The 22,797-nt window shown below is 40.6% G+C and overlaps 1 pseudogene; it reads left to right on the forward strand.

Moving 5' to 3' along the window:
* The first annotated feature begins 16,222 nt into the window (after nt 1–16,222).
* Nucleotides 16,223–16,896, forward strand: LOC121170751 (annotated as a pseudogene).
* Nucleotides 16,897–22,797: the final 5,901 nt, after the last annotated feature.

Below are 22,797 nucleotides of genomic sequence, written 5' to 3' on the forward strand. Positions count from 1 at the left end.
ATCACAGACACACACGCAGGATTTTCAAAAAATTCATAAGAAAATCATGTTATGACAAAACTACAGAGAAACTTTACATTTTTTTCACCAAAATTATTTTTAGTGTGATGTGTTAATTTATGTGAAGGGCACGATTGAGAGAGAGAGAGAGAGAGAGAGAGAGAGAGAGAGAGAGAGAGAGAGAGAAATTGTCCATTTGCTGAATCACTCCTCAGATGCTGGACTGGTCCAAATCCAGGAGAGAGGAGCTTCTTCTGGATCTGCCACATAGGTTCAGTGGTCCATGTATTTGGATCATCCTCTGATGCATTCCTATGTGTGTTAGTAGGAATCTGGATCATAAGTGAAACAGCTGAGATTCAGTCTGGCACATTAGGCACCCATAGGAGATGCCAGGGCCGCAGGAGATGGCCTTGTTCACTATGCCACAGCACTGACCCCAGAAACTTATTTTTAAATTGAATTTCTACTAGCTTTTTGGATTAACCTTGAAATATACATAAATATTAGAAATTTTAATAATTGCATTAAACAGGTGAAGCTGGAGAAAATGTTGGACAAATTTTCACTGAAGTAGTGACACTTAAGCTAAGACCGAAGTGATAAGTATGGGTGAAGAGGGGAAAGAGGTAGCAAAGGGGTATACTAGACAGAGATAATAGCATTTATTTTGGCTCTGGGAAGGAAAAGAACTTAGCAAAAATTAGGCAAATTAAAAATTGTGTGTTTTAACAGAATGAAGTAGAAAGTGGTGCAAGATAAGGTTAAAAAAGTTACAGAGCTTGAAGTTCATGGAAGGCTGTGGATGTCCTTTTATTATTGCATTTTAAGTGTAATGGGAGCTTGAAGAGCTTTAAGTATAAGTGAATAGCTTATATTGTTACATTAAAAACATCTTCATAGTGCCATGTAAAAAGAAGTACAAAGGCTATAGTGGAAGCAAGGTGATTAATTTGGAGGCTGTCAAATAGTCCAGTATCTTGATGTGAGTGGGAATGGTTGTTTGACCTACAGTGGTAGATGATAGTGAAAATGAATTTGGGTCATGATTTCAAGGTTAGATTCAGTGAAATATGGTAGCAGGCTGGATATTGTAGGACAAGGAGAATGAAGAATGTTTGTCAGGTTAACAAGTTTATTAATTGACTGAATGGTAGTAGCTTTTTCTGTGATAGATAAAAGTGAAAAGGGAACAGGTCTTGCAAAATGGCAAGATAAACTTGATGAGTTCTGGACTGGTAACAGGTTTATCTATTGTTATAAATTCTACTCCTGGACACTGAAATTCAAAGGTTTATAATTTGTCATCTTTAAAATAATTTAAGATATACCTTTAAATTTTAAAAAATAATTTATTGGGGGGAGATTGAGATCATTGATTAATTTAGAGTTGATTTTTGTAAAAGGTGTAAGGTAGGGGACTTGTTTCATATTTCTGTATGTGTAGGTCCAATTTTCCCAGTACCAATTGGTGAAGAGAGCCATCCTTTCTTTCTGGATTGATCTTGGTTCACTGGTCAAATATTTGTTGGCTTTAGAAGCATGGATTTATTTCTAGGGTTTCTATTCTATTCCATTGATCTTCAGGTCTGTTTTTACACTAGTACAGACTACTCTGATTACAGCTGCTGGGTAGTACATCTTGAATTGCCACATTTTGATACATCCATGTTTGTTTTTGTTATTAAAATTAATTTAGTTATTTAGAGTCTCTTGTATTTTTATATGAAGTATAGAATTAGTTTTTTTTCTAGATCTGAGAAGAATGTCACAGGTATTTTTATTGGAATTACATTGAATCTATAAGTTGCTTTTGGTAGTATGGACATTTTGATGATATTAATTCTATATTCATGAATGTAGCACACTTTTTCTTGTTTTAGTGTTGTCTGTTCCTTTAATATTTTGTGATTTTTACCATGGAATTCCTCAAATGCTAAGTTAAAGTTATTCCAAGGTATTTAAAATTTTTTGTCTCTTGTTAATGGAACTGATTTTGCAAGTTGTTTCTCAACCATGGCATTGTTGTGTATACGAAGGCTATTGATTGCTTTTTATTAAAAAAGATTTATTTATTTATTTGTATTGGAAAGTCAGATTTACAGAGAGAAGGAGAGATAGAAATATCTTCGATCTGTTGGTTCAATCCCCAAGTGGCTGCAACAGCTGGAGCTGAGGCTATCTTAAGCTAGGAGCCAGGAACTTCTAGTAGGTCTCCCACGTGAGCACAGGGTTCCAAGGCCTTGGGCTGTCCTTGACTGCATTTCCAGGCTACAAGCAGGGAGCTGGATGGGAAGTGGAATAGCCAGGATACAAATTGGCACCCATATGGGATCCCGGCGCATGCAAGGTGAGGACTGAAGCCACTAGGTTACTGCGCCACGCACATACTGATTTTTTAAAATTTATTTATTTTTATTGGAAGGGCAGATTTTCAAAGGAAAGTAGATGCAGAGAGAAAGATCTTCCATCCACTGATTCACTCCTGAAATCAGTGCAATGGCCAGAACTGAGCCAATCTAATGCCAGGAGTCAGGATTGTCTGTGTCTCCTAGGCAGGTACAGGGTCCCATGGCTTTGGGCCATTCTCCTCTGCTTTCCCTGGCCAGAAGCAGGGAGCTGGATGTGAGACGGAGAAGCCAGGACATGAACTGTCACTCGTGGGATTCCTAGCGCATCCAAGGAGCAGATTAGCACCATGCCCAGCTATTGGTTTTATTGTTTATTGATTTTATATCCTACAACCTTACTAAACTGTCTTATGAGTTCCAGTAGTGACTTAGTAGAGTCTTTTGGTACCCTATGTAGAGAATCATGTCATCTTGGAACTAAGGATAGTCCAAGTCCCTTTGACTTATTTTTATTCCGTAATGATTCTGGACTATATTGGCTTGCAGTGGTGAAAGTTGATATGCCTGTCTGTTTCCGGATTGTAGTAGAAAAGTTCCAACTTTTCCCATTCACTATAATACTGGCTATAGGTGTCATATATTGCCTTGATTATGTGGAGTAATGTTCCTTATATACCCACTTTGCTTAAGGATTTTGTAATGAAAGAATGTTGTATTTTACCAAATGGTTTCTCTGCACCTTTTGAGATAATGATAGGGTTTTAATTGTTTAGCTTGTTACTGTGATGTATCATTTATTGTTTTGTGGCTATTGACCCATCCCTATATACCAAAAATAAATCCAACCTGGTTGCGGTGAATAATCTTTTTGATGTGTTGTTGGATTCAATTAGCTAGTATTAATTTCAGGAGTTTTGCATTTGTGTTCATCAGGGATGTTGGCGTATAGTTCTCATTATTGGTTCTTTTTCTGGCTTTTTAATTAAGGTGATGCTCGCCACATAGAAGGGTTTGGAAGAATTCTCTCTCAATTGTTTGGAATATTTTGATAAGAATTGGAATTATTTCTTGCAAAATTTGATAGAATTCAGGAGTGAAGCCATCTGATTTTGGGCTTTTATTTTGTTGGGAAGCTATTATTGATTCAGTCTCTATCTTCGCTATGGTCTATTTAAGTTTTCTGTGTCCTCTTCTCTCAATTTTGATAGATTATGTGTGTACAGAAAGCTATCCATTTCAGGCATGGTGCGATAGCATAGTGGTTGGAGTCCTTGCCTTGCAAGCGCTGGGATCCCATATGGTTCTAATCCCTGCTTCCCATCCAGCTCCCTGCTTGTGGCTTGGGAAGGCAGTTGAGGATGGCTCAGAGAATTGGGACCTTGCACATGCGTGGGAGACCTGGAAGAGCTCCTGCCTTCGGATTGGCGCAGTACTGGCCGTTGTGGTCACTTGGGGAGTGAACCATCGAACGGAAGGTCTTATTCTCTGTCTCTCCTCCTCTCTGTATGTCTGCCTTTCCACTAAAAATAAATAAATCTTTTAAAAAGCCTATCCATTTCATCTAGATTTTCCAATTTGTTGGTCTGTAGATGTTTGTAGTAATTATGATTTTTAAAAATTTCTGTAGTGTCCTTTTTACATATTGTTTTCATTTCTGATTTTATTAATTTGAGACTTGTCTTATTTTTAATTAGTTGATCAATGGTGTATCAAATTTGTTTGCTTTAAAAAAAAAACAGTCCTCTATTTCACTAATTTTGTGTATTTTTGTTTCAATTTTATTTATTCTCTAATTTTAATTATTTCTTCCCTCCTTCAAAGTTTGTGTTTGATTTGTTATTGATTTCTAGGTTCTTGGTATCTATTTTCAAATCACCTATTTGATGACTTTTCAATTTTTGATATACGCACTAATTGTTCCACACTTCCAGTTTTATACCGGTTTTGTATATTCCATAAGTTTTTGTAGGTTGTATTATTATCTTCATATGGGATGCTGATGTTGCAGATGGCAGCTTTATATTCTGTGCTACAACACTAACCTGTATACATTTTTATGTTCACATTCTGGGTTTAGAATTTGCTGTTATTAAAACTGACGTGTATATTTACATGTTCATGATAGGTAAATATCAGTGGAATGGATTATAAATACTTGAGAATATTGTACTTTTCCATAGGGAAGAATCTCTTCATTCTATCGATGTGATTTACTTACTATTCCCATACCTCCATTTCATATTCATGTTCAAACTTCCTGTGGGCTTGGTAGCACCTTCTTTCTACAGGTTTGTTCTTTTTTGGGTGTAACATGAAGACACTTCAGAAAGTTCATAGAAAAATGGAGCTAGAGGGCCCAGCATAATAGCCCAGTGGCTAAAACTTGCCTTGCATCCACCGGGATCACATATGGGCACTGGTTTGTGTCCAGGCAGTTCTGCTTTCCATCCAGCTCCTTGCCTGTGGCCTGGGAAAGCAGTCAAGGACAGCCCAAAGCCTTGGGACCCTGTGCTCATGTTGGAAACCTGCAAGAAGTTCCTGGCTCCTAGCTTAAGATAGCCTCAGCTCCAGCTGTTGCAGCTACTTGGGGATTGAACCAACGGATCAAAGATCTTTCTCTCTGTCTCTCTTCTCTTTGTATATCTTCCTTTCCAATAAAATAAATAACTCTTTAAAAATGGAGCTAGAGTTAAATTTGTTTATCACATTGAGTGTTTTGGAATAAAGTGCTGTCACTGTGGTGTCTTTCCTATGAGAATAGAGATTAGAGAATGGCAGTGTATTTGCATTTTATGTCATAATATCCCCAGTAGCTAATCAAAATACCTACAGAGTAGATATTCTTTAAGTATTTATTAACTGGACAGAAAAATAGTAAGATATTTTGGATGAAAAAACTCACAATGTTGGGGCCTGTATTGTGGTGCAGCAAGTTAACCCATCACCTGTGAATCCAGCAACCCATGTAAGTGCGGGTTCCAGTCCTGGCTGCTTCACTTCTAATCCAGGTGCCTGCTAATATGTCTGGGAAAGAATTGGAAGATGGCGCAGGTGCTTTGTTTTAATAATAAATTTATTTTGTTTTTGGTGATGTTTACATGGTTAAGAGGGATGCATGCCCATGTGGACCACTGATTAGGGTTGGGAGGGTCAAGGAATGGGGGAAAGTGGATGAGACAACTGTTTCCAATCTCCTTTTTTCCTTCCTGTACTTGGAGAAAGTGTGGAGAGAAAGGGAGAAGGCTGTTTCCAGCAGCCTAACCGCATCAGTGCCCTGAGATGGGGGATGTCATCCCAGGGTCCCCAATGTGGAATATGCTCCAAGAGTATTGCTTAAGTGGTATTGATAGTTCTGAGATGTGGTTGAGCACAGGTGCTTGTGTGGGTGGCAGACCAGAGTGAAGTTCTAGGCTCAAGTTTCAGCCCTGATCACTGTGGCCACTGGGGGAGTGGATTATCAGATGGAGCATGTCTCTCCCTTTTTCTCCTTAATTCTGCCTTTCAAATAAATAATATAAACTTTAAAAAGAAAACTCACAAAGCAAAAAAAGTAATGATTCTAAAAATAGTATTGGTATTGTATTTGTGATGAAAATGAGCGGGGATAATTTTAAATGCAGTTTGTCTTAAGTACATTATAATAATAGTTTAAGAAATAGTACCATGTTTCATGTTGGCAGGCTTTTAAGTTGCTTGAATATAAAGCCAACTAAACAAAATAATGGAAGAAATAGCGCATAATTGGTGAGTAGCTCAATCACAACTGCCAGCACCACAGCAGTACTGAGAAGAAAGCCACAGAAACTGCAAAAATGCATTAGTAAAAATAGTCTTTGCTAGAATGGATGTTCATTTCCATTGCTGTTATGAAAGTGTCATTGAATTTCAACTATATGCTAAAATTCTCCAAATTTGTTTCAACTTTGTAAAAATAAATCATGTGGTCAGAGTAATCATTTAAGAGTTTTTTTTACTTCTACATACTTTATTTTTTTTATATTTATAAAGTTTAATTTCATTTTATGACTCAGTTTCATAGGCTCTGGGATTCCCCCAGCCCCTCCCCATGCCCTCCCCCATGTTGGATTCCTCCATATTGTTGCAGTAGTACAGTTCATATCCAGTCATGATTACTTCATTGAGAGCATCTACCATGCATAGAGTCCAGCCTCTTATTGTCCAAATAAGTTCAACACTTTCCTTGGGAAGATCATCCCTAGTCTGAAAGTAGAGCTGGCAGAATATCATCACCTCCAATGAAAAGCATGAACCAGTGGTGTCAGTACAGCAGTGCCTAGTCAGATATGGCTATTGAGAATTTGAAATGTTTCTGCTCTGAATTTAAACATGATGCCAATGTAAAGCATATACTGAATTAAAATATTTCTCATGGAAAAATGTAAAATATCCTAATAATAAATATTTAATCTCATATAGAATCGGTGATATCTTCAATATACTGAATTTGATAATTCGTATTTGAACATTTTTTTTACATTATAATCCATCATTTTATTTTCTATGTGTCATGAAATTTATATAGTTTATTATTGGAGAAAGCATATGAATTTTATAAATAGATCTACATACATTGGGGTACATGATTTTTTAAAAAAAGATTATTTATTATTGGAAACTCAGATACACAGAGAGAAGGAGAGACAGAGAGTGCGATCTTCCATTCGCTGATTTACTTCCCAAGTGACCGCAACAGCTGGAGCTGAGCCAATCCAAAGCCAGGAGCTCTTCCGGGTCTCCCATGTGGGTGCAGGATCCCAAAACTTTGGGCCATCCTCAACTGCTTTCCCAGGCTACAAGCAGGGAGCTGGATGGGAAGCGGGTGACTAGGATTAGAACTGGTGCCCATGTGGAATCCTGGTGCATGCAAAGTGAGGACTTCAGCAGCTAGGCTACCACTCTGGGCCCTGGGAATATGATTTAAAGTTTCTTTTTGTCTTTTTAAAAAATTCATTTCTATTATTTTCCATGTATGATTTTCAAGATACTGGGATTCACTTCTCCCCTTCCCTTCTTCCTTCCCTTCCTCTCTCCCCCAATGTTTTCCCCCTTTATTACAACAGTACAGTTCTCCAACAATTTGGAACTTAGATTTATAGAGAAAGAGAAGTAGAGAGGAGAGGGGAGGGGTGGGGAGGAACCTTCCATCTACTGATTTGCCTGCCACACAGCTGGGGTTGAATTAGTCTGAAGCCAGGAACCAGAACCTTTGTCTGTGTCTTCCACATAGGTGCAGGGACCCAAGTGCTTGGAGCATCTTCTGCTGCCAGGCTAGTAGCAGGTGGTTGCTTTGCCCCCATAATAATAATATTGTTAATTTTATCTGAGTCCCTTTTCTTTGAAAAGTGTAACTACTAGAAAATGTAAAGTTAGATTGGTGTCTTAAATTATGTTTTTACTGGCTAGTACTAGTCCAGATGTTATTAGAGTGGCATATCAGAGGGTGTTTCTTTTAAAATACATGAAAAGGATGAGCCCAGCCCCTGATTAACACTGTGGGTAGAAATTTCATGGTTGATTCTGACATCTGTTCTTCTGGTTTCTTTTTGGGTACTGGACACTACTAAGAACTTGACCTCCCAGTTTGCCAGCGGAACTCTGGATGAAACAAACTTCTGTTCAGAAGCACATTAGTGTTTCTTTCATGTGTAGGGAATTTATTTACACTGGGAGAGCCTAAAGATTGACATTTTTCTGTTATTAACATTCTGGTATTTTTTTATGTTATTATATATTTTCACTTATTCTTTGCTTTTTTGGCCACTGTTAAAACCGTTAGTTTTACACAAATAGCAATGGTAGACATCATTAACACTTTTGGTCATCAGCTTTTGTTTTTGTATATTTATGTTTTTCACATTTGTTTTGTTATTTGGCAGACTTGGAAAGATAGAAGAGGTGTGTGTGTGTGTGTGTGTGTGTGTGTAAAGGAGGGAGGGAGAGAGGGAGAGAGAAAGAGAGAGAGAGAGAGAGCGAGAGAGAGAGAGAGAGAGAGAGAATAAATGAATGAATTCCAGCTGCTGATTCATTCCCCAAATGTCTAAAACAGCCATGAATGAGCCATTTTAAGCTAGGAACCTGGATTTCATCCAGATCTCCACATGGGTAGCAGCATCCCAAGCACTTGAGCCATCTTCTCCTGGTTTCTTAGGTGCATTAGCAGGGAGCTGCATGGGAATTAGAGTAGCTGGGACTCAAGCTGGCACTCACATGAGATGTCAGCATTGCAGGCAATGGTTTAACCCACTGCACCACAATGGTGGCTCCCTGTTTATTACTATATATGGACATCTACCATTAAATAGTTGTGGTTGCATTCTGCTATTGATACTTGGCTTTCTACAATAAATATTCTAGTACTTTCTAACAAGTCATTATGATTATCATTGCCTGATATTCTGTTGTGCCACTGTGTCTTAAGTAAGTAGTATCCCAACTTTGGGAATATTTCTCATTTGGGAAGTATAGTTTGGCCTCATGTTTATTATGGAGTAGAGAAAGGTATTGGTACATAATCAGGAAACAAGGTCTCTGGTTGAACCTGAATTAGTGACAGTGGGGCTATTAGCATTCCTCATGACTTGTATAGTGAATGTAAGGTTGCTTAGTGAACATTATTGTCACAAGAGTAGTTACCTGAGAAAATCTTAACATGATCTATGGCTCAGATAATGAAAGCTTGTATTTCCATTAAATATATTGACCTGGTTAATAGTGATTATATAATCCACAATGCATTTACAAATATACTAAAGGAATGTTTTCTTTATTATCTATGTCTTTCCCAAAATCTGTGTGAACAGATATTCATTTTTATATTGTGTTTTTTTCTTTAAAAATTACTTATTTGAAAGGCAGAGTTACAGAGAGAGAGATAGGTAGAATGAAAACAAGAGAGAAACCTTCCATTTGCTTATTTACTCCCTAAATGGCTGCCATGGTCAAGGTAAAGTCAAGCTGAAGCCAAGAGCCTGTAACTGCATTCAGATTTCCTACATAGGTGCAGGAGCTGAGGTACTTGAGCCATCCATGTCCTGCTGCTTCCCCAAGTGTATTAGCAAGGAAGTGGATTGAAGGTAGAGCAGCTGGGACTTGAAACAATGCCCATAGGAGGTGTTCCTGTCACATATGACAGCTTAACTGGGTGAGCCAAATTATTGGCTCTTTTTGGTTTTCTCTTCTTTCTTATGCTCTATCCAATTGCTGCTGACTTTCTTATGGTGACATTGGCTCTGATGTCTCATAACGCTGTTTTGTTTTTTTTCTCAGCCTTCTTTTCTTTGTTTTCTTTTTCTCTATTTGTGAACTGCTGTTTTTTCACGGATCACTTCCATGTCTCTGAGCACCATATTCAGTGTGACAGTTCATGTTATCATGAAGTCTTAAATATATATTATTTATTGTCATTATTTTACTGGTGCAAAAAGTGTCTTATCTTTTATCATTGGAAGCCTCTTAAAAAGTTGATTCGAGGTTCCTTTTGACATGCTCCCAAATAGTCTTTGATAACAGCTCTGATTTCTCATGTGGAAAACTGTTTTATGCTTATTGCATTTATTTTCTGCCTTGGGCATAGGATTAATCATTCTTCAAAAAGCTTGGCTTTCTTTCAGTTCAAAATGGTATTTAGAAGCCATGGTCGAGGCACAAGAGGAGCTCATTGATACCAAGATGATAATTGTATTGAGGTTTTTGTTCAGTGAATAGAGCCAGAAATATATATGTATTTCTGTACATATTCATGCCTACATATATGTGCATACATGCACACACAAAAGATAAATGTATTATGAATTTAAATAATAAAAATTCAAGTTTAGCAATACATGGTTTTTGTTTATTCCCCTCTCTACCTGTTTAAAACATCCTGGGCTGCAGTGATTCCAGTATAATTAATATTTACTTTTTCCCACAAGTCTCAGGCTAGTAGTGCTAACACTACTACTGCCAACAGAGTTATGATTAATGAAAAATATTATTTTATCTCTTTTTACTAGAGGATATATACTAATAGGAATGTGTAACTAAGTTCAAATGACTTATACTCACCTGAAATAATTTTTACCACAGTGCATGCCAGTGAGTGTCAGGGTAGGGTATGGATCATGTTAGGCTGGGCCATGACACTAAACCGTTCATGAGAGAACTGTGTCTGGGAACAGGTTCTTAGGGGATCGTAGGCTTAACCTGAAGGACTGCTATACTAGCTGGTTAGCTCAAGGGCTGGGGGTGGTGATGGGCTGAGCTAGGTATGACCATGGAACTCAACAACACTCAAGAGAATTTGGGTTGGGAACAGACCATGCTGTTCCAGGCTGTAGCACCTGCAGGTGCATCTAAGAATTGGGTGTGGGGTGAACTAAGCTGCAACATCCACCATCACACAAAGGCTGAGACTGGGGGTCAGACTGCCAGGTAAGGGCCTAGGATGCTCTGGTACATGTGAGATCTAGGTCTGGGAGTGGGGGAACTTGGGGAACTCCCCCAAAAGTCTGTAGCTCCTACTGGTGAGCATTTGAGTCAGGACTGGGTGTTGGTCAGGACTTGCAGGCTGCTTCACTTGTTGGTAGGTATGTGATTTTTCTCTAGGCATGGGGAACAGACTGGGCAGGGCTAGGCCAAATCATAGCACACTGGCATGTGCAGGAGCCAGAATGGGGTGCCAGACATGCAGGATTAGGCTAGGCTATCCCACTACTGGTTTGCATGAAAGCCAGGGATGGGCGAGGGGACAGGCTGGGCAGGACAAGACTGTAGCACCCACCAGCGAGAGCTGGGATTGGGGGTGGGCCAGGCCAGGCCAGGCAGCAGCATCTGATGGCAGAGGCCAAGCAAGGGTCATGCCTGGCTGGGTCACAACAATAACTGGCATGTACAAGAGCTGTGGTTAGGGGTGAACCTGGTTGGGAGCTAAGGGAATGCCAGTGCTGGGATGTGGTTGCCACTGGTGAGTGCAACAGCCAGAATGGGACTGGCAAACTGGAATGAACATGGCTGCAACATCCCTCAGTATGGGTGTGGGCTGGGTCTGGGGTGTGCCAGACTAGGTTAGGCTCCAGCACTTGCTAGTGCTCTCTAGAGCCAGACTGGGTGTAGGACAGGCTTGGCTAGGTCTCTGTACCTGCTAAACCATATGAGAGCTGGGTCTGGGGATGGACCAGGCAGGGTTGGGCTGTAGCATCTAACAGTAAGAGCCAGAATGGATGTGGGCTGGTTGGGTAAGGCTGCTGTTTCTGTCAGGACAAGCTGTAGGCCAAGCAGGCTGGACCAAGGAGCCACTGGTGTGTGCGAGGTCTGCCACTGGGAGACCTGATATGGGAACTTGGGGAACTTCTCTGTCAGGATGCAGTCCCTACAGGTGAGTAAAGGAACCAAGGCTGGGAGCAGACCAGACCAGGCCAGGATACAGTACCTGCTGGCATATGTGTGAGTCAGGTCTGGGGCTGGCCAGGATAGGGAAGTTCATAACACACAGTGGCAGATATGAGAACCAGAATGGAGTGCAGGACAGACAAGGTGGGGCCGCAACATCAGCCAGTTCACATTAGGGCAAGGACTGGAGGCTGGCTAGGACCCACCAGCATGTGGTGGAACTGGGGCAGGATGGACCAGGCTAGGCTAAAGCACCTTCTGGTGAATGCTGATGTGAGGTGAGCCATGCCAATCTGGGCCGCAGTACTCACTAGCATTCTGTGAGGACTACTTTGCTGGGCAACTGCTCAGTTGGTGAGCATGAGAGCTGAGACTGGGGTCAGACAAGGCTGGAAGGGCTACAAGGCCTGTTGGCCTGCATGTGAACTGGGTCAGGGGGAGAGACAGGCTGGGCTAACCGATTGTATCCACTTGTTGCATGCATGAGCCAATGTAAGTGCAGACTGGTTGGGCTTTGCTGTAGCATGAACTGGCTAGCAAGTGCTGGGCCTGGGGGCAAATCCTGTTAGGCTAGACTGTAGAACCATCTGGAGAGTGAAAAATCCAATACTTGGAGTGGGACTAATGTGGAAACTGTGGCCACCTCTCTGATGTGCTGCAGCTCCCTCTGGTAAGCACAAGAACCAGGGTTGTGTATAGACCTGGCTAGCCATGTGGTGGCACCTGCCAGCATGTTTTTGGGCTGGATAGTGGGGCCTGTTGGATGAGGTAGGCTGCAACACCCAATGATGTGTATGAGAAGTGAATGGGATGTGGGACAAACTGGGCTAGTCTGCTGCACATACTGGCATGCACAGGAATCAGGGCTGAGGGCAGCCCTAGTGGTGGTATTGAGGGTTGTTCTGACTGGGCTTCAGTTCCTGCTGGTGTGTATGAGGGCAGAGTATGTGTTGGGCTGGTAGGGCTGTGCCTCAGCATCATCCATTGATTTGTGTAAGAGATGGGACTGGAGACAGAACTGACCCAGCAAATGCAACCACTCTTTTTTTTTTTTTTAAAGATTTATTTATTTTTATTACAAAGTCAGATATACAGAGAGGAGGAGGAGAGACAGAGAGGAAGATCTTCTGTCCCCAAGTGAGCGCAATGGCTGATGCTATGCCGAAGCCAGGAGCCAGGAACTTCTTCCGGGTATCCCACACGGGTGCAGGGTCCCAAGGCTTTGGGCTGTCCTCGACTGCTTTCCCAGGCCACAAGCAGGGAGCTGGATGGGAAGTGGAGTTGCCGGGATTAGAACCAGTGCCCATATGGGATCCTGGCGCGTTCAAGGCGAGGACTTTAACCACTGCTAGGCCACGCCGCTGGGCCCAAATGCAACCACTCTTGTGTGCATGTGCTGATGTGAGTGATGGACTGAGCCAGACCCTGTATTGGCAAACTTCAAAGAAGTCAGGTCTAGGATCACCTCAAATGAGGTTACTCTGGGGATCCCACCTAGCTGAACCCCTGGACTTAGAATTCCAACCATGGGGGAATCGCAGGATCTGTGGTCTGATTGTGGAGTGCATACGTCAGAATTGGGTCTCTTCAGTGGCTTAGATGGAACAATAAATGGATACCAGATGCAGGCTGGAGGCTCATGGCAGTCCATTGGAGCCTGCAGAGGATATCTGGTACCAGTGCAGAGGAAGGAGGACGGAACAAATTGGATAACTACCCCAGCCAAGCATTGACAACAAGTGTCTTGGCAAATGGAGACTCTAAGGTGGACTGTGTCAGTCACTGGACCTTGGAATGGTTTCCTCATCCTTGGAGCAATGAAAGCAACAGCATTTCAGAGCTCTCGAAAGCACTTGAGCAGAACCCTTGGAGCATACTCCACATTGTGAGTCTGGGAGGACATCGGGTAGCTGTTCCCTCTCCTCAGATACTGATGCGGTTGGGAGACCGGGTAACATTTCTCCTCTTATTTCTCTTCTTTTGCTGGATACAGGAAGAAGAAAAAGAAAATTTAGAAACAATGATCTCACCTACTTTCTCCTATTCCTCAACCCTCTGACCCTAATCAACTATGTAAACACCATCAAAAACAAAATAATAAAATTAAGGGAAGATGCCATTGCAGTGGTTCAACAGGCAAATCCTATACCCTGTGATGCCTGCCTGCATCCTGTATGGGCAGCAGTTTGTGTTCTGGCTGCTCAATGTCTGACCCATTTCTCTACTATGTCCTGGGAAAGCTGTGGAGGATGGTCCAAAGCCATCAGAAGATGCTCCTGGCTCCTGGCTTGTGATCAGCTCAGCTCTGGCCATTGAGGCTGTTTAGGGAGTGAACTAGTGGGTGGAAAACCTCATGGTATCTGTTCTTCTGTCTGCGAATGTACATTTCAATAAAATAAATAAACATTTAATGGAGAATATGTTTTATGAAGAAGCTATGAATAATTTTAAAATTTGGGATGCTAAATTAAACTTACTAATCTACAAATAAAGAATTACGATTCAATAAATAGAAATAATCATATACATTGTATGTAGACCTGTGGTTTTGCATTTCAGTGTTTTAGTTACTTGTTATCAGTCATGATTTAGAAGCATTACATGGAAAATTTCAGAAATAATAATTCAAAAAATTTAACTGCCTTTTGTTGAGTAGAATGAATAGAATGTCTTCAGTAGAATGAAATTTAACCCTGTCCTTCTGTGTCCTCTTATGTGATGTGAACCACTTCATTGTCTAGCATTCTGTGCTGTATATTGCTACTTGCCTTTTAGGAAGCATCTTGATTATCAGATTGATATTGAGGTATCACTGTTCTTGTGTTCCAACAACCTATATGAGTAGTTGAATGCAATGCTATAGTGCCTACATAAGTCATGGCATTATATAGATTCGTTTCATCTCATTATCATAGGAAGCAAATGCATGAGTACAATAAGACAGTTTGAGAGAGCCACATTTACATAATTTGTCTAAAAAATTTGTATTTGAAAGACTGAGTGATAGAGAATAGGGGAGATATATGCAAGGGAGAGATGGGACAAAGGAAGGAAGGGAGGGAGGGAGGGAGGAAGGGAAAGAGAGAGAGAGAAGAGTAAAAAGAGAGGAGAGAGAGAAGAGAGAGAATGAATGTGTGAGCAAGCCCAAGTGTTTTTCCATCCACTGGTTCACTCCCCAAATGGCTGCAACAGCGAGGGCTGCGCCGAACTTAAGCCAGGTGCCTGGAACTTCAGCCTGATCTCTCATGTGGGTGGCAGGGGATCAGGTAGTCGATCTATTTTCTGATGCCTTCCCAGGCACATTTGTAGCAAGCTGGATCAGAGCATAGTAACCAGGAGTTGTGCTGGTACTCTTTTTTTTTTTTTTAAAGATTTATTTTTATTATTGGAAAGGTGGATATACAGAGAGGAGAGACAGAGAGGAAGATCTTCTGTCCCATGATTCACTCCCCAAGTGAGCGCAACGGGCCGATACTATGCCGATCCAAAGCCAGGAGCCTCTTCCGGGTCTCCCACGCGGGTGCAGGTTCCCAAAGCTTTGGGCCATCCTCGACTGCTTTCCCAGGCCACAGGCAGGGAGCTGGAAGGGAAGCGGGGCTGCCGGGATTAGAACCAGCGCCCATATGGGATCCCGGGTGTGCAAGGCGAGGACCTTTAACCACTTGCGCCACCATGCCGGGCCCTGTGCTGGTACTCTTAAATGTGAAGTCCATGTCACAAATGGCGACTTAACCTGGTCTACCACAATTCTGGTCCCCCAAGTATCAATTATTACAGTATATTTTGTTGTCTTTAATACTTTGCTGTGGCTAACTTATGAATTAAACTATCATAAATAAATAAATATATACATATATATGGTTTGACATTATTTGTGGTTTTAGTTCTGGGATCTTTGAATATTTCTTTGCATAATGAGGGGGTGTTATATATGGATATAACTTTATATATATGAGAATAGTCTTCAGGAAACAATTATACTCTAATAGCTCCTATTCTGGTTTATTTGCTTAAAAGTGATGATTTTGAAATGTTAAGTCAATTTTATAATTCACTAATAGATTCTTAATTTACTGCTAAGAAAACATGGATTGATAGGAAATCCTACCTTATAAAATTATTATGAAGCTGAGAGAGTGTACTTGCTTACAGTTCCTCTGCTGTTATTTGGAACTTAGTGGAATTTAGATACACTTGTGATTTTCACACATTCAACAATATTTTTTTATATGTTTTTAACAGAAGAATGGAGGATACTCAAATATGAAATAATGGGAATTACTGCTTGCTGGTACTTTTCACTTAGCAGGTGATACTTGAATATGAAAATTAAGAGCTGTCAAAATGAAGGTCAAAGTAGTGTTACAGAGTGGAGAGAGTGAGAAGGCTGCGTCTGGCTCCGGCTCTCACAGCCATTGCAGGACACTGAGCTCCATAGAAACAGCGCTGGGGCAAGTGAGAGCCGGATGGGCAATGGGCGACTCTGTGCCTCGTGGAGGAAAAATAACTAACCATGGGAAAAGGAGATCCTAAGAAGCCGAGAGGCAAAATGTCATCTTATGCATTCTTTGTGCAAACTTGCTGGGAGGAGCACAATAAGAAGCACCCGGATGCTTCCGTCAACTTCTCAGAGTTTTCGAAGAAATGCTCAGAGAGGTGGAAGACCATGTCTGCTAAGGAGAAGGGAAAATTTGAAGATATGGTAAAGGCAGACATGGCTCGTTATGAGAGAGAAATGAAAACCTATATCCCTCCTAAAGGGGAGACATAAAAGAAGTTCAAGAATCCCAAGGCACCCAAGAGGCCTCCCTCGGCCTTTTTCTTGTTCTGTTCTGAGTAACGTCCAAAAAGCAAACGGGTCAAACGGAAGCACCCTGGCCTCTCCATTGGTGATGCTGCAAAGAAGCTTGGAGAGATGTGGAATGACACTGCCGCCGCTGACAAGCAGCCTTCCGAGAAGGCTGCCAAGCTGAAGAAGTACGAGAAGGATATTGCCGCATACCGAGCTAAAGGAAAACCTGATGCAGCCAAAAAGGGAGTTGTCAGGGCTGAAAAGAGCAAGAAAAAAAAGCAAGAGGAGGAAGATGAAGAGGATGGAGAAGATGAAGAAGAGGAGGAAGAGGATGAGGAGGAAGAAGATGATGATGATGAATAAGTTGGTTTTAGCACAGTTTTTTTTTTCGTGTCTATAAAGCACTTAACCCCCCGTACACAACTCATTCCTTTTAAAGAAAAAAACTGAAATGTAAGGCCGTGTAAGATTTGTTTTTAAACTGTACAGTGTCTTTTCTGTATAGTTAACACACTACTGAATGTGTCTTTAGATAGCCCTGTCCTGGTGGTATTTTCAATAGCCACTAACCTTCCTGGTACAGGATAGGGGTTATAAATTGGCATGGACATGAGAAAAGTCTATGTTTGGGGTGTCGACATGCACATAAAATAGATATGCACTGATCTATGCCCCCACTCTCTTCCAAAAGCTTACAGATGCTAGTGGCTATCTGTCAAGCAGTTACCTAATAGAATTGTGGCAGTTCTATGTCTATAGGTTGTTATAGCAGGGCAGCCTAAACACCTTTACCTTTTTGACACTTCAGCCCTTAAAGATTTGTCATTTCTCTGTGTGTTATCTTTTGGAGGGTCCCTTTTTGAGGTCTATATAAGGAGTACAGACTATTGCATCCAAAGCCACAAGAATAATAGAAGCTACTGCAGCAAACCCTCACTGAGCATGTCACATCAAACAAAATGACTAGGACTATTGCTGATCCCTAAGAGCCATAAAGCCATAAGACATCCAGTGGTGGGGCCCAGGTTTGATTTGCTATTTGTTTCTTGGTACACATGAGGAAAACTTTGTTTTCAGATACCCAGTGTAGTCTGTTTCATGCAGAATATCACAACCTTGGGTGACATTAATTGTACTGTTCTGGACTAAAGTTTCCACATGGATCCACATGGTGTTCCACTGTAGTTCAGAAGCAGTCTACGCTTATAAGTAAGTCCAGATTTGGTCAGTAGTTATGCTTACCTGATAGGGTATCTATTGCAGAGCTGACAAATAATTTGATATACAATTGACAGATTGTTCATTGAGTTACAGGAGCAAAAGTATATGTGCAATCGGCAGGGTGTTTGCAGCCACCAGACTGTATCCTTCTGATTGGGCAAGTGTCAGATAAAGACCATCTTTCATCTTTCACAGGGTGACTAAAGAAGGCTCAAAAATGTAGCTTAACTTGTTTTAAAACTGTAAAAGAATAACAGGGTAGCAGCACATTATCCATATAATGGAACAGAGGTATTGCCACATTGGCCATCCTGTCAAACCTGTCATTACGAAAGTGTATCACAAGGAAGTGCTATGTAAAATAAATTTTTCCCCCTACTGTGTGATGATAGGCAGTTTGAAGCTAGTTCTCAGAGTTATATCTGTGGTCTGAGATATTGAATCCTTTTTTTTTTTTTAATCCACCAACGTGTGATGGCATCCACCTCCATATTATAGACAAACTTACAAGCTACAACACATTCAGAGGGCTTTTTTTTTTTTTTTTGACATTTCCCCCAGTTCCATTCAGTTCCCTAACGTGTGTTTAGTCACTGATTGTTCTACCAACTTTTGCAACTGGTGAGGTGTTTGGATCTGTGTCTGAGGAGCCTTTGGTTGTTGAGAGTTTTTTTTTTTTTTTTTCTGGTTGTCTGTCTATTGGATGTAAAGAGTCTTAGTGGCTCTGCATCATCCTCACCACTGGAATGCTCAGACAGCTTCATTACAGAGTCAGCTCAGAGTTTGGTGACACCTCCTTTCTGAGCATGATTGGTAGCTTCCCCTGCCCCTGTGCTGTTTTGTGCTTGCTCTTGCCTTCTGCTGCCCAGCAGCTCTGGGCTTTTCCCTGTCTGGTCTAAAAGAGCCCTCAGGATGGCTGGGTCTGTTAGCTCCATTGCATTAGATTGACAGTGCATGCTGTGGAAGTGCAGTGCAGGACTACCTGGTTTTTGCTGCCATACATGTCTTTCCTTGGGGCACTGCTTGCCTGTGTGCTCTGGTTGACTCCCTTGCCAGCTCACCTGGTAGTAGAGCCCTATCCACCTCCATCTCCACTATTATCTCCTCTTCTGAGTGCTGTTGTTCTGTGAGGGCAAAGCAAGTTAGGTCTCTGTTGCCACCTCTGAAACCCCTGCTCTTCTGCTTGACTCCTTTCCTAGCAGGGGTGGACTTCGAGTGCCAGGCCAAACTTCTGTATCTGTTGTGACCTTGATTTGGAGCTCATTGTTACTGCCCCCCCCCCCTTTGGTGTTGTTGTCTATTGCTAACCCCATTTTTTCCCTTCTCTCTTCCAGACTACTTTGATCCTCTTTTGTGTGCCCTAAGATGCACTGCAAGTGCATTTCCCTGGTCTATACTATAATCTGGCATTGCTTTCTGTCATTAAGGCATTTAGAACAACTCACTTATGGGCCTCTGGTTTTGTCTGGGCATCTGCATGCTGGAGGACCTTAGGAGCACATGTGAGGCATGTTCTCCATTTTTGGAAAACCATAAATTTCACCTAACTTCTGTATGGGTCGCTCAAGCAGACAAGGCCATAGCCACCATGCCTCATGTATTTGCACCTATTCCATTTTGACATGAAGTGAGTCCTGGAGACTATGCCAATGTTGTCAGTTTCACAAAAATTAAATTTTTGTGAAATTCTTTGGGCTGATTTATGCAGCCCAAAGAAGTTAATTAATACTTTAGGAAGCAATTAAACAAGAAATATCTGCTGTGTTTGTGATTGTGGTGGGCACATAAGAGATATCTGTACCCAGCTAGGGCTTTGTACACCAGTCTCTTACATAAGTTTTCAAACGCTAGTGGCAAACAGTCCAATATTGCCTATTAGAGTTGCAGCAGTTGGGTGTTGGTTGTTTTCATCATAATAGGGAATCCTCATTAAGCTGTACTTTCTCATACTCCAGCCCATTAGGATGACTAATTTAACAGTCAGTATGTGTTCTCTTTTTGAAAGTCTGTACTTGAGTATGTAAGGAGTGAGAACCGTAATAACCAAAGGCCACAAGAAAAGGGGAAACTGTAGTGACAAAACATCAGTGAGCACGTAACATCAAACATAATGAATACGGCTGTCCTTTATCCATATGATCAGTATACCCATAAGGCATCCAAAGGTGAGAGCTTATTTTCACTTTGTTTTATGTATTTTGACTTCTGTGGGGTAATTTTGATGTTTACACAGGGATCTAGCCTAAAGAATTCTACACAAAATGTTCCTACCCTTGCTGGATTTTATTATCATGCTCTGGGTCTAAAGTTTTCACATAGATGCAGGTGTTGTTCTGTTACAGGTCAGAAGTCCATCCTTTCAGGCAAGTCCATGTGTTGTCAGTGGCTGTGCTTACCTTATTTGAGTTTATGAATTCTCTGTTGTGTTATATTGCAATTAAGTTAAGCTGTGAGTTTAAAATTTGGTTTTTAAATTTATTTCTACACATTGTATGTTTTTAATGTCCACTATTCCTTTTTGTTTCTAGTAGATGTGTATTCTTGTTTGTGTTTCATTTCTTTAAATGTATCAATAATTTTAGATTTTAAGTCTGAGGGTTGTTAAAATGTGTGTGTATGTGTGTGTGTGTGTGAGAGAGAAATAAAGAGAGAGGGAGAATGAGAGAGAATATGCCGCTTCCCAAATGTCCACAATAGTTGGACTGGGCTGATATGAAACCGGTTGTAGGAACTCAATTCATTTTTCCACACAAAAACCAACTACTTGAGTTACCATCTGCTGTTTTCCAGAATCTGACATCTATAGGATTTGGAAGTGTGAACCTGATCTGGGACAAAACTGGTTCACTCCAATGTGAGGTGTAAGCATCTTAGCCAGTGTGTTAACTGTAAAGATTGACTAATTAATAGGCTTTTCAAACAACAACTGTTTCCTTGAGTTCTGGGAAAGTTGTGTCATTATTATAAGAGAATAAAAAATGTAATTTTTATATGGTATGTTCCTACCATCAGTAACATTGGCTCTTAAACTTGGTTTCCCGTAGAATCATTCAATGAGCTTTTTTTTTTAAAAAAAAATTTTGGTTTCAAAGAAAGAACACCAGAAGAGAGAGAGGGAGGGAGGGAAGGGCAGAAGGAGGGAGGGGGAGAGAGAAAAACAGAGAGGAGGGGCAGGCTTCATCCAGGTCTTCCATGTGGATGCAGGGTCCCAAGGCTTTGGACCTGCTTTCCTAGGTCATTAGCAGGCAACTAGATGGGAAGTGGAGCTTCTGGGACTCAAACTGGCACCCATATGAGATGCTGATACCACAGGAAACAGTTTAATTTATTGTCTGCAATGCTGGCCCCAGCCCTCATTTCCTTTTCAACATTCTCAATAATGGCTTCCATCACTACACTTGCCTCTGACTCAGCTATGATAGATTCTCTGGATTTAAAATGTTACGTGATAAGCTTGAGGCTACCCAGGTAATACAGGATGATCTACCTGTTTCAAAGTCTTTAATTTAATCACACCCCAAAACCTCTTTTGCCACATAATGTGACATATTCAGAGGATCCTGGGATTAGGTATATAAACATCTTTGCAGGTTATTATTATGCCTACCACACTTGCAGTGGTTGACATTATCATTTTTAATTCCTGAACATAATTGGATTGAGACAATTTTTATACTCATCTTTCTATTCCTGCTGCTCTCTCTTGGTTCACTTGGCAGATGGTAGCTTTTTTTTTTTAATGTCAATAAAGTAACGAAGATGAGGAATACATACTTAGATGGGATTTTGAGAGAATATTTACTTCATGAGAGAGTATTTACCTCTGTTTCTTTGGAATCGTATGCAAAGAACCTCACTTTATCTAGTTATTCATTACATTATGTTAGTGATATTAAGTGAAAGCTGACAAAAACTTGAAATGTTTTTGAGTTTTCCCCATGATACTGTTAAGTTTATAATGGCATACTTATTTATTTCTCCTGGCAAGCTTTCAGCTGATGCTTAAAAAGTATTTGTAGGGTCTGACAATTCAACTTGAAAGTAAAAAGGTTAATCATATTGAGGATGTACCTTGCTCTTTTCTTTTTGAAAGCTGCTGATGTTAATACATTATGAAACCATATTGAAATTGGTTTGCTTGTATTAGAGTAGTCGCATGGAATAGGACTGGCCAAAGTATTATTCCCATGTAAACTTCTTTTCTTTGATTATACATTATATTTAGTATCAGTACTATAATTCACAATTTTATGTTAACAGGGAGTGACATCTTTTTAAATTTCTTTTAGCTATTGGATATCTCATTCTTTTGTTGAGAAATAACACAGGTTAGCATGTAAATATGTCAGTTATTTGCAGTTTGGCTTTTCTCTCCTTTAAAAAAATTCATTATTTCTTTGTGTTCTTACTTACAAAATGTCCTATACTCATTCTAGTTCACTATTTCTAGCTATAAGAATGCAGTTTCAAACTGTTGTAGGTTAATAAAGAACAAAGGTGACAAAGCAACATTTTGTGTCTGTTAACCTGTCATCATTCCTTAAAGCTTTCTTGGACAGAATTAAGAATGCTGATTGATAGTCCAGGGGGGGAAAAGACTCCATTCCCAGGCACATAAGGGGAGGCTAGATTAATCAAGTTATACTGACTTATTTAATGGAGTTTGATAAAGTCATTGATATGAAAAATACATCATTATTTTTCAAGGGAAATGTTTGTACATTTAAAATGGCTAATGCTCTTCAAAATCTTGAGAAATATTCACATGTGGTGATATTAAATCTTCATAATCACGTTTTGTGAGTGCTTTTATTTATTTATTTAGTTAGTTATGATTTATTTACTTCTCTTTGAAAGTCAGATTTATAAAGATAAGGAGAGACAGAGAGAAACATTTTCTGTCTGCTGGTTCACTGTGCATGTGAGATGAGCTAATCCAAAGCCAGGAGGCAGGAGCCTTTTCCAGGTCTCCCATGTGGGTGCAGGGTCCCAAGGTTTTGGGCCATCCTCCATTGCTTTCCAAGGCCACAAGCAGGGAGCTGG

Source organism: Ochotona curzoniae, unplaced genomic scaffold (assembly GCF_017591425.1).
Source record: "Ochotona curzoniae isolate NIBS_2020 unplaced genomic scaffold, NIBS_Ocur_1.0 contig_1274, whole genome shotgun sequence".
Classification (NCBI taxonomy): Eukaryota; Metazoa; Chordata; class Mammalia; order Lagomorpha; family Ochotonidae; genus Ochotona; species Ochotona curzoniae.